The sequence below is a fragment of the Lagopus muta genome, chromosome 8 (assembly GCF_023343835.1).
Source record: "Lagopus muta isolate bLagMut1 chromosome 8, bLagMut1 primary, whole genome shotgun sequence".
NCBI classification, from domain to species: domain Eukaryota; kingdom Metazoa; phylum Chordata; class Aves; order Galliformes; family Phasianidae; genus Lagopus; species Lagopus muta.
In genome coordinates this window covers 30,047,893-30,061,640 of record NC_064440.1, presented here as the reverse complement: position 1 = coordinate 30,061,640, position 13,748 = coordinate 30,047,893, and the positions used below count along the sequence as shown (strand labels likewise).

The 13,748-nt window shown below is 39.3% G+C and overlaps 1 protein-coding gene across 11 annotated transcripts in view; it reads left to right on the top strand.

The window, feature by feature from the left end:
• The window catches only part of GULP1 (GULP PTB domain containing engulfment adaptor 1), a 273,935-nt gene that overhangs the window by 17,275 nt on the left and 242,912 nt on the right, over positions 1-13,748 (top strand). The window contains exon 1 of one of the 11 annotated variants that reach the window (XR_007378711.1): positions 10,566-10,669. The exons of the other annotated variants lie outside the window; for them this stretch is intronic. The gene's annotated coding sequence lies outside the window, so the exon portion shown is untranslated. Of the gene's footprint in view, positions 1-10,565; positions 10,670-13,748 lie in introns of those variants that run through there. 11 annotated transcript variants of the gene reach the window in all.

Genomic DNA, 13,748 nt, shown 5'->3' with positions numbered 1-13,748 from the left:
TTTTCAGAATTATCTTACTGTGCTTTAGTTCACTCAGAAGAGAATTCAGGAGAGGCTGAGTTCTTGACATCAGTGCAAAGTTCCAGAGGTTGCGCAGGTCAGCAGGGTTTCAGTTTTGATACCCATCACAAGTGGGATGCTGGAAGGCAACTTGTGGAAATCTCTCTCATGTCAGTACTGCACCTGTTTATTACTGCTGCTCTGCTGCTGCTTTGTAATTTCCTTACTGTAATGTCTGGCTGTCTATGCACCTCATTGTTAGCTCAAGAGAGTACTCAGAATCTCTCTGTAGAATCTTGACAGGTACATCTGTTAGATCGTTGTGTTAGATTTTCTAGCACGTGTGCCATAAGTTGTTTGGAGTAACACATGTTGTGAAAGGGCCGCTAGGTTCATTTTCTTATTTGCCAGGAGGTTGTAATTTTAACAAGGGAAGATTTTGTATATTCAGCTAAGGAGAGCTGTGTCTTCATGAAGGAACTTCTCTCTGCTATACAGATGCTTGCTTTTGACTCCTGCATAAGTAGTACGTGCATAATGTGGAAATTTGATGTGGCTTCTCTATGGGGTGGCATTCTTACTGGTTGATTAATATGTACGGTCTGCATGCATATGGAAGTAAACATAATCCAAACTGCTGAAATCATTTAGTTAAAGTGAAGAGATTGAATTAGTTGTGTGTGTTCCAGATGGACGGAAACTGTTGGCAGTCATAGGAATTCTGGGGGGACAGGAGACCAGAGGTGTGAGGGAGCTTTAGAGTGAATATGGGCACATCTCAAATGGCTGGGTTGTGGTTTGCAGGCCCACAACAATACTATTTTTAAGATCAGGTCATGAGTTTAACAACTCACACAAAACACAGGCATATCCTTAATATACGTGCAAATGCTCAAGAGAAAGTATTTTCTTATTGCTTGGTTTTTGTTATGAATGTGAATAATTGAGGAAAAATTAATTGGTACTAAAAATATGGGAAGTTGAAATTAAATACTGGAGAGCAGCACCTATCATTTCTTACCAACCTTTCATAAGGGATACATTTTCTGCTACTTAGGAGTTTAGGGAATTTGCAGAGTTCATTTGTATAAGCTAAGATTTCCTTCAGCTTCGTGTATGGAATTATTGAAGAATAATTTGGAAAGGAGTGCTGGGGTTACTTGCTTGCTGCTCTCTTACGTACTGAAGTGAAGAAGGTGGGCTTGTGTTCAGAAAAGGGATAGAAGGTAACTTGGATGAAGATTTTAAGGCAGGGGACTGGAGATGGATAGAAAGGAGAGCTTGGACTAGAAACCACTGGATCATACAGCAAATTTGAGAGGAACAGAACAGCAAGTTCTGTAGGAGAGGTGTAATATCTGATCAGAGGAGGTAGATGACATGTGAGGGGCTGGTATACAGGGTAACTTTTTGACTTACTGGAGAAAAAGATGGAGACTGTGAGTGGAGATGACTTTGAAAAGAATCAATGAGCCATTTGATTTATAAGGGAGGAGCAACTGGGAATCAGGATCATTGTGGGGCAGGAGGAGGAAGAAATATGTGCAAAAAGCCTGGAGAGCAAGCAGAAATTACTTTGGAAGGAATTTGGGCAGAAAGCATTGGTCTTGCATGTGATGGGAAGACGGAACTTTTGTCCTTGCACTTGTTACCCTCTCAAGAGACTGAGATGGAACTTCATCCATCAAATGCTCTGGAGAGTGATTTTTCTCCCTTTTTCAGCCACTTGATACTGGTCAAGATGCTGTAGTAAGCTCTTTGCTAATGTTAGGAATACTTGAGCTCTTGGCTCTGATTTGCAGAAGTGCTGACACTCGTACCTGAAATCAAAGGCAGCTTCCTTTGAACATGAAGTACCTCACAATTTATAGCTCCTTCGTGAATAACGCCTCAGGGCTCAGACACACGTTTCCTTGGCAGAGAGTTTCAGTATTTCCTGCCAGTTTACTGCACCTGCAGCAGCGTTCCAGTGTTCTCTGTGGGTACAGCACCAGTCTGGCAGTCCACTTTAATTCACTTCTCAATGGAGCAGGCAGCTCAAACTTGGGTAACAAGTGTCTTAATTTGGGACCTCCAACTCTTCCATCTGTTAAATGCTGAATTGCTGCAGTGTCTAAATGCAAAATGAAGATAACACTTGGCGAAGCTGAGATTTGAAATACGTTGCAGTTTGTGGAACACTGGAGTGTTTTAGTGAGGGATGCCCCAGAGCTTTCTTGTGGGAGCATTGTCTGTGTATCATTATCAAAAACACTGCAATTAAAATGATAGTTATATTTAAAATTTATTCTTTGTCATTTCCGTGTTATTCAATCCCTGTGTAGTTATCTGGTGTTTGCTTAACATCATTGCTTCTCCCAGAATAGATATTGGGAAATACTGAGAGTGTGAGAACGGTGCAGAAGTACTTCTTGAAGAAACGCTGCATATGGTCTCATTTATAAGCTACTGCTGTTAATCCACCTGATGGATTTGATGATCATAGTATTCCTATTGTAATGCTGTTTCCCTTTTTTATTTATTTGTTTATTTAAAGTAGCTTATGGAGATCTTAACTGTGGATGGGATTTGACAAAATATTTCTGTAGAATGATTGTTTCTGGATCATCTGTTTCTTGTCCAATTTTCATGGCAAAATAGCTTATTTAAAAAAAATTGTACAGGAAAACTTCTGATGTTACAGTTGATCCTCTAATTGCTCTTACTATTTGCATTCACTAAAGCTCTTCTTTCACAAGTCAGGGCAATAGGGCTCTTATGTTTCATTTAGAATGGTGGGGAGAAGGGGGAAAGAAAAAGAAAAAAGCTGATTCAAGTTTTCTGTCCAGTAAGCAGTTCTGCAAGACTGTGTACTATGCTAGTATCTGATAGTCTAGGCTGTTAAAATGAAATATGGGGGGAGATGAGATTTCAGCATGTGGCTCAGTATTAGCAGCTCCATGGGTTAGTGGTTAAGCTGGCATACAGTATGTGCTTTGCAAATGTTTACATGGATGACAATGCGTGTTAGAAAGAAATGAAGTGCAGTGTTTAGCAGCAATATTTAATTGTGGCCCTATAAATAAAATATATGTAGCCGGTTCTGACCCATACCAATATTAACATTTCTTTCAAAGAAAAAGGAAGTGACTGAATTGATTGGTAGTCAGTATTTTAACCCCTCTGTCTGTTGAAAATAACTTGCAGTGCTTACGTGCTACCTTGCTGGTAGAATATAGGTCTTGTAAGATGCTGCTTCTGATGGTCAGTGATTCTGGTAAATATCAAAAGCTGAGTATTTGTAAACAAGTGACTGCTTCACTGTCATCTCTTTTTGGTGCTTTGAATAATGGAAGCTTCAAAACACAGATCAGCTGTTCTTTTTTTCTCTTCACAATTTACATTCCAGCTGGCAACGATCTCATGTTAATTTTTTTACTTTCTGCATTCACTGTGTTCTCATTTTAGAATACTTTAAGCTTAAGCAAGCCTGGAAATAAAATGACACTGATGCTGAAGTAGTATCTGCTTTTTTTGATTTTGAAATGTTTTGGTATGTGTTTTCGTTGACTGAATACATGACTAAAATGAAATGTACAGTCCCTTTGTCTGTTCTGAAAACACAGGCAGCTCTGTGCTGGACGGCAGCTTGAAATGTCACGCTGTTGTCCTGAAAATTCATTCCCTGATCTGTGCCCATAGTAAGCAGTGAAGAAATTCTACAATTATGAGTGATCTATGGATCTAACTTATCTGAATGTGTTAAGTTTAAATTAAGCTGTGATTAAACACCAAAATGTTTAACTTTTACCATGCGCTTTGCCTAAAGGCAGAACTAACCTGATTTGCAGGTCACCTCTGAACAGCGCGGTAATTGCAGATTGATCTGTTTAAGCAACGGATACAAAATGGAGCTTGTTTTCAAGCCTCTACAAATTAGAGACAGTTTTCAGAAACTGTCTGCATTCACTTTTGGAAACTGTAACAATGCGTGCTTACTGTGAATAAAGACAAAAGAATTAATCAAGTATTTCTGGTTGTATTTATTCTGAAGCTGAGACATGATTAGCAAATAATTAGTTGCCTTTGTATGATTTATGTTGGCTGGATCCCAGAAATTTTGTTTCTTTTTCCCAGTGTTGAAAAGGTGAAGCATTTCTCATTGATGTTCTGTTCAAGTGGCAGAGTGCACAAGCTCCTGTGACAAGCCTGACTTCAGGGTGTAAACCCATGGGGCAGGAAATGCTGAGCTCATGTGCATGAAGTTCACAATGAAATATAGTACTATCTGAATTCCTAAGCTAAAAGGAATAGTTAGCATAATTTTTCTTGTGTGTACTTTATTTCAGTTACATGTGATCTTTATATTTTCTGCTGCTTTACTTTTTTTCTTCATTATCCAAAGATGACATTTCAGTGATTTGTAATCACAACTCATAAGAGCCTGTTGAATTCTTTGGAGAGCTGCAGTGGGCTGTGTCTCAGAGAGTGCATACCTCTAGTATTTTTACATGCGTTCTGCCCTAGGAAATTAATTGGCTCTTGGCACCACTGCACTTCTCATTTGCAGGTTTAAATGGAAGGATCAACTGTACTACAAATCAACTTCTTTGTTGATTTGACCAAATATTAGGCAAGATAAATCTGCTATTCAAGCATTAGTAATATGATGAGATGAAGGTTTTGAGGCCATTTCCTTGAGTCAAACTCTTCATGGTTCTGATTTCTACATTTTTCTGACAGATACCTTTCAGGTGAGATGGGAGACAAGTGGAAAGAGATGAAATTCAGTATAAACTCTTTCCTTGTCTAATATAGAGTTTACAGAATATCTACACCCAGTGATATCAGTGTGCTTGTTAACTCTGAGAGGTAATCAGTTACGTTGTTTACCATGCTTTGAGAAAGCGAATTTGTGTTACATCTCTGCTTTTCTGTTCCTGGGACAGAAATGAGGCCCAAGGTTTTGTTGTTTGAGCTCAGAAGGAATTTTGCTAACACTCAGCAGTGCTTCCAGGTTTTTTTTTGTCTAGATTCTCATTTTCTTGTCCAGTGCGCCTGTTGAGTTTGGGACGGTGGAAGCTGTTATTAGACTGAAGTAGGAAAAATGCATATATTTAAATTTTAATACTTGATAATGAAGTTTTTTCAGCCATCCTTGAAGCGTGTATGTTCATCTACAGAAATTTCTCTTGGATCATGTAGAGGCAAAAGAAGTTCTGTGTTGAACTGTGTGCTGTGCCCAAGAAGCATGATACAATAGGAGAATGCTGGTAAGTGGGAAAATATTAATTTTTCTGAATCAGTTGTCTGCTCAGAGTCAGGTGTGTATGGCTGACTTGTTCGTACTCGCTAGAGTGCTTATGGAGTTAATAGCACTTTGATTGCTTTGGTACCACTTGTAGCCTTTGAGTAGAAATGTGATTCCTTTTATATCATAATGTGATTGACAAGAGTAGTGACACTGCAGTGAAGACTGTTGTGATCTGTGATGCTTGTCTTTTGCCATCTGAATGCTTTCCTTTGTCACTTTGCTGTTTTAGTCCCAATAATTATGGAATTAAAAAAAGCTGATCCTTGTCCTAGGCCATTGTGTGTAAGATCTTAGGCTTGTGTCAACTGTTGTTACTCATTTGTAATTTTCTGTGTTTTCTTCTTGGATTATCTTTCTTTCTTTCACATACAGCATATTTTATCTGTTGCTTTACTTTTATTTCACTGCTTCTCCTTACCAGGTTAGATCACAGAATGTACAGATATAGTTGTCAGGATATTAGATGATGTTAAATCTATTTATTCAGAATGACATTGTCATTACTGCGTGGAGAGAACCGAAATCTGACTGGTTTGTTATGACAGTTTCCTATGAAGGTGTCGTGCTTAAATGGAAAACTACCCCTCTGCATTTCTGTTGTTTGTTCAGCTTGTGTCATTTCCATTGTGGTTTGCACGCTTGCTAGAGGTGCCAGTATAGTGACCTAGTCAGATAGGTTTTGAAATTGCTAGGAGTCTGTTTGTGAGATATGCTTTAGGAGTTGTATTGCTGATTTAGATTTCAGGCTGTGATACGGGAGTGGATGGGGGAATCCCTTTAAGAGCTTGAGAAACACTTCATGTGCTAAAGATGTATAACCAGTAAGCGTGGACTTGTTCTTGGTGAGCCTGCAACAAGAGTTAACCAAACAGCAAGATATATTTGTTTGATCATCTGACTTGCTCACAAACATGACTTGATCGTTAAGACAAAATGAATTTTAATCTGTATATTTTATTTCATAAGAGTATGGCTGCATTTCAGATATGAAGCCTGTGATGAAGTCAAGAAGTGCGGGGTGGGAGGACGTGTTCCTGCTCTATATCATGAGCAGAGTTACGGCATAGGGAACGGGATGGGCTGGGTTGCCTTTGTTCAGCTAAAAAATGATGCCTCTGACTTGCATGAAGTATATGATGTTGATGTTTCTAGATTGAAGTATTTCAGAGAAAGAAAGCAAAATCATCAGCTCTGGCCTTTAAGCTTAGGGGGAATCTTATCACACACAGAATCACAAGGTTGGAAACGACCTGCAAGATAATCTAGTCCAACCACCCTCCCATTCCTATCAGTACCACAAGCACTAAACCATCTCTCGTAGCTCCTCATCCAGGCGCCTCTTGAACACTGCCAGGGACGGCGACTCCACCACCTCCCTGGGCAGCCATTCCAGTGCCTGACCACCCTCTGAGAGAAAAAGTTTCTCCTAATATCCAACCTAAACCTCCTCTGGTATAACTTCTTGCCATTTCCTCGGGTCCTACTATTTGCCTGGGAGAAGAGGCCAGACCCTTTTGCACCACAACCTCCCTTCAGGAAGTTGTAGAGTGCAATGAGGTCTCCCCTGAGCCTCCTCTTCTCCAGACTGAACAATCCCAGCTCCTTCAGCCGCTCCTCATAACACTTGTATATACATGTATACTTGTATATAAACTTAAGTGGAGTTGCTGGGTTTGTGCAAATTGTTGTTTGATATTTCATTTCGTATATTTACTTGAAAAACAACTGAAACCACCAGAGGTGGTGTTTCAAGGCCGCATTCAGTGCATCTCCAGCCTGCAGTCTGGGTTCCTGAGCATCAGACTTACTTGATCAGTAGCACAAACTTGAACAACACAAGCTAAGAATTACCCAGAAATCTGAGTTCTGCAGAATGAGCAGTGTATTGAATGTCTTCTGGATGTCAGATCAGGCTCCTAAAGATACATTTCAGCTGTAATTGTTAGTGACAGAGAAATATAAATGGGCCTTTTTCTGCTTGCTCTTCTCTCATGAGACAGTCAGTCAGCCTGTGTATAAAAGAATCTGTATGAACTTCACTTATCTGCCAATTTTTTTTTTTTTTCTGCCCAAGAATAAAACCCTAAATTTCAGTACTGGCATTGTGGAAATTTTTGGGTTCATTCAGATTCAGTTTCACTTTTCCAGTGACTATTTATTGGGAAAGAAGTGTGGGAATGAATAGAAACCTGTGTTTATATCCATATTCCTTGATTACCACTCACTGGCTTGCCAAATATCTAATGAAAAACTGCCTTGTCACTTATTTATTGAGTAAAACTTGTGTCAGTGTGATTTTTATGATTCCACATAATAGAATGCAAATGGCATTTGTTTGAAGCTTTCTCTTGGCCGTTGTGAACTCCACCTGTATGCTTAGTTCAAGAGTTTATTTGCTTTCCTTCCTTCCTTTTGCCTTTAGTATTTATTTACACAGGGGTACTGGAGGCTCCCTGTGTTCAAATCAGACAGGTTGTTGTTTAAGAGTATAACAAACCTTGTTTTTACATGCATGTATATGTACATGTATTCTTAGAAATTGATAGTAGCAGTGATCCAGGTGGAAAGTAAAAACAGAGGAGTGTGTATGGAAAGGAAAAGGAAATAAAGCTCCTGACCTTGCTGCAGATGCAGATGCTTGTACCACAAGAGAAGTATTCACCACATCAGATGTAGTTTTACCTATGTTACATTCATCCTTTGGGATTACTTAGCTCATTGCAGCATGCTTATGGGCCAGGTGATAACTATCTGACCAACTTAACAGATCTGATCACCTGTTGGTTTCCTGTTATACAAAACTCTCAAGCAGGGAATATTCTTTGCTACAATGAAGGCATGAATGTTAGTACACCTGTGTTTGGACCTTAAATATTCCTTTACATACTTGCTCTGTATGATGCCTATAGAATTAGAAAATAGTTTAGTGCCTGCAAAGGAAAAACACAAGTATCTTTATTATCTGCTGTACTGAAGTCATTATCAACTTAACATGATTAGCATAATAACATCTTAGATAAAAGCAGAGAAAGCCAGGCTGGCTAAGCCATGAATTTGCTGCTGCTATATTGTTGTGGTGGAGGGATTCGATCAGTAGATGTTAGACAACTGAGGCTCAAATGGTTAAATGGTAAGTTCTCAGTTGTGGTATTTTTCAGTGGGGTGGGCAAAGAACCTTTGCAACCGACGTAGTCATTAGTTTGAAAAGGCACAGATTAGCTCTTCTTAGAATGAAATTTAATTATTTGGGAGCAATTAAGTTAGCAGAGTCTGCTGAGCTTGTGGGAAGAAGGGTTGAGAATACAGTTTCGTGCCAAAATCTTGTAGTTAATACTCTCTCAGCTTTTGGATTTGAGTGAAAGAAGTGTATAGCTTTCATCTTGTCATTTGTCATCTATGCAAAGACAGCAAGCTCTCTGGCTGTCACTGCCACTGCTTGGCTGTGTGGTTGGTGTGGGGTGGGTATTCCCTGCCTGGAGAGCTGGGAAGTGGAATGCCTGTGGGTTGATGGGGCGAGTGCCAGCTGAGGGCTAGTTCTCTGCCTGGCTGCCCTATTAAAAATAAAATGCTTCACAAGACTTTGTCTTGAAGTTATAGAGGATTTGAAGGTAGTCATTCTGCCCTTCCTCCCTGTAAAATCCTGGCCCGCCCCCAAAAAAACCAATCTTGCTGTTATTGCTTTGCATTTTGGCACATGACGTGTACTGCATCAGATCTTTAGGGAGTGTGTTAGGTTTTAAACAATGTTGTTGCTATGTGGAGCTCCAAAGAATCCCTTGGATGTACAGGATTTAACTGTTTTCAGTTAGGACAATAGGTTTGCATTCGGCAGTTTTAGTTAAAACCAATAAAAAATTCAGTTATTCAGACATGTCTGTGAGATGATGTTTGCTTGTATGCTTTAAAAGGAAGAATACAAGTTCAGATTTTTGTGTTTCCAGTGTTAGGCCATTTTAGAAAATCCTTCATGTTACTGATAGTCTCTTCAAATTTCTCTTGCCATATTTCTAAGCAGATTACCGGTGTGTGTCAGTCAGCCAGCCCGATTGTGGCATGCCAGTCAGCAAATGGCACCAAAGAGATGTAGTCATCCGTAACTTATTATGAAACCCTCTGCATTCTGGTGGCCACAAGAATGAAGCTGGAATGTAAAATGAATGTGAAAGAGCTGAGCCCAGCTGGCCCTGCTCCTCCTCACAAACTTACTGTGCTGTTTTCTACGCAGAACACAAACACACAAGGCAGTGCTGTAAGTCATTTTTCTCCTTAGCCTCTTTCACGCCTGGCTGGAAAAGGAAAAAAAAAAAAAAAAAAAGGCTCTTCCATCTGCATTTCTTTTATCTTCTGGGCTGGATTTGAACGAGGAATTGATAAACCTGCGACCTCTCTATGTTATTCTCTTTTCCCTGGAGGGAAATGGACTGAGATCCTTGGGATGCACCTAGTTTTTAATGCCTGTTGATTGTGTTGCAGAATCTGGCTGTGATGCTGCTTTATTTCATAGCACCTTTCACATAGCAGCATGTGCACTGCTTTTCCAGTACCAGCCAGGGAAGATGTGACTGGACAGATTTGCTTCTCATTGCAGCTGTGGGTAGGCAGCAGTCACATTTGTAGGTTTTTCTTTTCTGGCTGCAAATAAATCCACTATGCAATTGGTTCAGTTCACTGTGAATGAAAGAGCAGATGTTTTGCTTTGAAAAGGGAATCTTATTTACAGGCTTGTAGCATAAACATACTGTGGGAGGGATGCCTTCTTGGGAAGCAGGGCAGCCCCCTGGCCTGCCGGGTAGGAGGCAGCTCTGGGGCAGCAAGGACCAGAGACAAGTGTGTGGGTATTTTTAGAAGTGCTTCCAAAGGGCAGCCTGCTGTGTGTCAGTTTGTTTATGGTCCCGTTATGCAGAACACAGTGTATTTCCAGCTGGCTTCGTGGTTTAAGTTCCCAGTCTGCCATTTTTTTGCTCCCTCTGAGCCACTGACTGGTGCAGCAAGAAGGAGGCTGGGAGATGATGGAGCTGTTTTTCCACTTCTGTTTCCTTTTAAATGGCATCAAATGGTGATTGTTTTCCATTCTGCACAACAGAAAGAGCAAGATACAGTTAGGGTTTGCTTTTCCCTGGGGTGGTGTGGGTGGGACTGCTGGAACAGAGCCAGGAGAACTTGGCATTGTAGCAGACTGTAAAGGGAATAATTTGTCTTTCCTGATGATGGATGGCACTTAGAAGGCAGCTGAGCCTGAAAGCCATTTTTCATGCTAAGACACTGAGATGTGTGGGTCAGCTATTGAGCAAATGCAAACCTTTAAGTGCAAGCTAATAGCTTGACAGGTTGAGCCTGACAAGCAGCAAGAAGTTCAAGTGTAGTTCCTGGGCATGTGTAAGTAGTATTCTTTTATTTTTTCTTGGTGGATTGTAACTTATAAAAATGTAGTTTTAAATATTGTTCTAATTGCATGATGATTTGTTTCTAAGTTTAGAAGCACCTTAAAGATATCTCAGCTAGTAAGGAAATCTTTTTTGTTCCTAAATAAAAAAAAAAATTGATGTAATACAAAGATGATAATTTTTAAAAAGCTTTTAAAAATATAGGATTAAAAAAAATACATATTAATGCAGCTGAGCAGCAGTTTTAAAATATTGACCCCCCCTTTTTTCTAGGGACAACTCCAGCAAATTTGTCAGCTAGCTGCAACACAGCATCTTTCTGTTGCTTTTAAAGAGCTGGTCATGAAATATTGACAGTGAGATTTGGAAAGCCTGTAATGGTGGAAAGCTACATCCATACAGGGTAACAACAGCTGTAGGAGATGCCTCCAGCCTAATTGGACAGACACAACTGTTAGCTCCTGGAGAGGAGGTTTATAAGGTTACATTCTTTAACTAACAACAACTTCACAATAAATATGTTTAGTATCTCTAAAACTCACTGTTATCCACTTAACATCTTTATTTATCTGCTATATTTTTACTTATTCATCACAAAGCTGGAGTTTGGCTTTGCGAAAAAGAACTGACACAGTAATTATGATGGCAAGTTGTTCTTTATTGATGTAGAGTTTTTAATAGCCAATATATAAAATCTCTAGAAATAGACGTACGTTCACATCCTGATGAAAGTGCACTGTATGGAGTTTTCGTAAGGATGTTTCAGATTATCATTTGGCCTTAATAAAGCACTTAAGGGAAGTAGGGACATAAATTTTGATTTCCTTACCAGCTATGAAGATCATTGTATTATTGTAGAATGAATTTGTATTATAGCTTTAATTGAATAAAACAACAGCATATGGTAGCTACTGGTTAGCACATTAGTTGAGTACAGGCTAAGCGTCTGTTTCAAACTGATCAGTCTGTTTTTTGATATGAGAGTGGGCAATTCTCAAAGTTCCAGTAGTAATTATGTATTTTGGTGATCCTGAGAAGCGTTTTTTTTTTTCTGGATCTTAATTCTGAACTCACAAAATGTGTTCCAGTGTCTCTGTTTATTATTAACTGGATGTTATGAGGACAGCCAAGTAAATCTTGCAAAGCATTTGTATCCTGCTGTATCTGCGATGCTATGAAATTTTGTGCTAAGAACAGGATGCTTGCAGGCTGAAGCAGTTGTTTTTAGCCTCAAATATTTGTTCAACAGAAGTTGGAAAACACTTAGCCTGAAAGAGCCAGTTAAGATTAAATGCAGTGTAAGATGTGGACTGCACAGTCAGTAATTGAATATGCCAATGTCATTTAAATAAAGACTGTAAAAATAAGTTCCCCAAATCAGGGGGGCATTCATATGATTAGAAACCTATTGATGAGATGGGCATGTTAGACTTTTAGAAATACCTCAGTAACTGATCCCTGTAAGAGGTATTGGGGGAAAAAATGCCTATGTGAATACTGTTTATGTAGATCTAGTATACCTGTCAACTTGGTCAAAGCTATCAACTTTGGAAATTCTTTGCTGATTTATGGGAAAATAAGTGATGACTAATGTTCGATGGACAGACAGTATGTTAATTAGTGTGGATGTCAGCCTCTACAGAATGTAGAAATAATGAATATATTCCTGTTTTATTCACAAAATTGCCTTACAGAAAAATACTTAAAAGAAGCCACGACCAACAACAACAAAAGGATATTAGACTGTATGCACCAAGTTCAGGATGACTTGTGGCTAAATCATTCTTTTTCAACTGCACATGAAAAACATAGTGGTACTACCAAGTTTTAACCAAGGGAGAAGCAGATAGATGAGTCTGCATATAATCTCAATTTGATTCAAGTTCACAGTAATCATTACAGTTTCCTCCTGATTTTGAGGGAGAACAAATGTGATGCATGGAGTGGGGAGTATGACAAGTCTGTGTCTTGTTTCCATAATTGTTTTTCATGATTATACTTCTTGTTAAATTAATTCTCCAGACCTTGACTGACTTTTTGCTAATATTGTGATGTTTTTTCTTATCAGGCATTTATGCACAGCTTTATTATCCGATTAAGCAATCAAGTGGCATAAAGCATGTGGTTTCCTACCACAAGTGCACTTGGCATGGTTGTACCATTACTTAGTGTAATTGGGTTTACCATGCTGCTTTGATTTTATAAATGAAAAAGACGTTGGCTGCCAACTTCTTCCAAGTCCTAACCTAGCCAAATGTTAGCTGCAGTTTATGAAAACTGCTCATTTGGAATTTGCATCTAATGCTTTCTGCAATGTTTAATGTTATTTCAGATGGTAGATGTGGCTCAGGCAAGAAGCTGTGTGAATGTCACTGTTATTTTGGAACGATCCCCATTTCTCTTCTGCAGTGTCTCAGTATGGCTGGCAGCTTTCCTGGCTACAGCTATGTGTACTGGGATGTGGCAGTGTGTACCCACACTCAGAGCTGGATGGACCCAAGTTATTTTTCCTGTTAGTTCTTCAAGTTGTTTCATGCTAAAGCCTCAATTTTTCACCTGCCTTCATTGTGAATCTTCCTGGAAAGTTATAAGGAAGAAATAAAATAGCTCTTAAAAAGTTTGTCTTCTGAGACTTTCAAAAGTTGTCCCACTTACAGGCAGTGGTGCAGGCATTGGTCATCCTTTGTTTCTTGTGGAAGTGGGACACTTGTCCTCCTGCTGTGCAGTAACACGTAGTAGAAAAAACACGCAAACTAGTTGTGGGAGAGAGAACTGTCATATATTTACTTGACAAGGAATGCCCATTTCTACATACTAGAAGGGAAAAAAAGACTCAACCCTAACAAAGTTAGAGCAGCACAAAGCTGTGTGTCAGTGTAGTTATTAGAATTTACTTTGAAACTTTGGGAGGGACAAAAAAAAAGCTAACCTAGGCTGTCACTATTACTTTGTGTTACACCACTGTAATCTGATAGCTGGCTTGGGTAGAGGAAAAAGAAAGTTTTCACTGAGCACAGTACTTTATGTCTAAGTAATAAAAAGACTGCATTTCTTTATAATAGTTGGCACTA